Source organism: Panthera uncia, assembly GCF_023721935.1.
Source record: "Panthera uncia isolate 11264 chromosome D3 unlocalized genomic scaffold, Puncia_PCG_1.0 HiC_scaffold_8, whole genome shotgun sequence".
Lineage (NCBI taxonomy): Eukaryota > Metazoa > Chordata > Mammalia > Carnivora > Felidae > Panthera > Panthera uncia.
Window position 1 is genome coordinate 30,652,076 of NW_026057586.1, and position 2,132 is coordinate 30,654,207.

The following is a 2,132-nucleotide window of genomic DNA, read 5'->3' on the forward strand; positions in this document are numbered from 1 at the left end:
GATTCCCTATAATCCCCAATGGAAATGAGGCACTGTGGATCATTCATACATTCCTTCTCATCCTATCATGTTTTAACATCTCCTTTAACCCCATACCTACATCTAGTGACAATATCACCTTGCTCCTTACCTTTAGCCAAGCTTCTTGGAAGCCTGTTGTTTCCTGGGGTCTTGCTTGCATTGCACCACTTACTCAAGGCAATCACTAACACCAGTTACACACAACTGAAGTTTTATCTGAAAAATTCTACCTAGAAATGCTAGTTCCACTTGGGAAGTAGTCTACACATACCCCAAGTTATTACAGGAAAGAGTTTTTCTTTCTGCCACTACAGTACATAGCCAGGCATCTTTTCCATCTCCACTGTCAGGTTCCTCTCTCTTTGCTGCGTGACCTTGATTCCTTGCCACATGCTACAGGTGTTTGTTATGGTAGCACTCTACTTCTGTATTAGTGAGTATAAAGATAAATTCTATTTTAAACACCCAATGCCTTAAAATAATGATAAAATCTCTTTCTCTCTTCCGCCAGGACAAATGGAACCAAAGGACTCTGAAACAGTAGAACCACATGATAGAAGGAACCCAGATCCTTAAGTTGCAACTAGGGAAACTGTCTTTTTATTATTATTATTATTATTATTATTATTATTAAGCTGTGTGATGAGCAACACAAAATACTCTCAGTGTTTAGTCACTGAACTTTTCGGATTGTTATAACAAATAGAATTAACCTGACTAATAAACTATTCCTCTTAAAATCCTACCCATTTCATTGAACACTACCATTATAAACCCAGTTGCTTAAACAGGAAACCTGGGCATGAGTTTGGTTTTTACTTATTTTTTATTCCCTTCTTCTAATGTCTCACAAAGACTTTTTGATTCTACCTCCATATGTAGCATCTTTGATATGTGTGTATTTCTTTGTACCACCAGTACACAATCTCATTTCTGGTTACCAATATTCTTTCCCAAATTTCACAGCCGCAAAAAGCACTTTATCCTTCATTTCAACTTCTAGACCCAATAATTCATTCTCCACATGGCATCTTGAGTGATCTTTTAAGGGTCCAGCCTGGTCATATCATTTCCCTGCTTATTATCTTCCAAGCAATTGCTATTGCCACAGGATACAGTTCTAATTAGATCAGTTATTAAGACCTCTCATGACCTACCCCTTTTCCTCATCAGCCTCAATTTTCCACTTCCCCTTCAACTTTACACACTTTCTTGAAGGCACCATTCTCTGTCATGCCTCTGAGCCTTTGCAATCTTTAACTTTTACCTAAAGCTCTTACCATGACTTCATGTCCTCTTCCTCTTTGTTTTCCATTTTAAACTTTGCTTCTTGAAAGTCCTTCTTGACTCCCTAAAATAACTGGATTATGTGACTCATGTCACAATGTCACAGAACACTGATCTCATCTGTAACCACTGTCTTTTTGTCATTTTCCTTAAACCCTACATTCCTTATGGTCAGGGACTGGGGCTCAGAGTTGCTCAATACATATTGAATAAGTGAAAAATTAACCCTCTCTTTGTATAAACAGTTACTTGCAGAGATATCAGTATTTTAAGACTAGAGTCTTTAAAAACTCCAAAGTTTATAAGAAGTCTTACCTGCTGTTTTAAATGCAAAACATTTTCACAATTTTGCACCTCTTTGGTATATGGAATATATATAGGGATAATGGCCAAATATCTAGAAAAAAAAGCTAGAAGTTTGATATTACTATTTATATTCTGACATTTCTTTATTTTAAATATGGAATGCTTCATGAATTTGTATGTCATCCTTGTGTGGGGGCCGTGTTAATCTCTATATCGTTTCAATTTTAGTGTATGTGCTGCTGAAGCAAGAACTATATTCTTACATTTCTATTCCATAAGATAATTATTTTAAAAAGTTTGCCTATGGCTACAGACACTCGCAAATAACGCATAAATGAAAGTACTGCACTTTTCAAATATAGGTGAAATTCGAAAGACTTGCATGCCTATCTAGAAGCACATTCACCAGATATATCCACATAAACACAATTCCAATCAAGGCAAAAGATTGAACTTAAATTAACAAAAGGCTCTTAGAATCAAAATAAACAAGAAAATCTAATTTAATCATACTGCAG

At 35.7% G+C, this 2,132-nt stretch overlaps 1 pseudogene; it reads right to left on the bottom strand.

The window, feature by feature from the left end:
- Positions 1-1,762: 1,762 nt before the first annotated feature.
- LOC125915001 (uncharacterized) lies at positions 1,763-1,862 on the bottom strand (annotated as a pseudogene).
- Between the last annotated feature and the right edge of the window lie 270 nt (positions 1,863-2,132).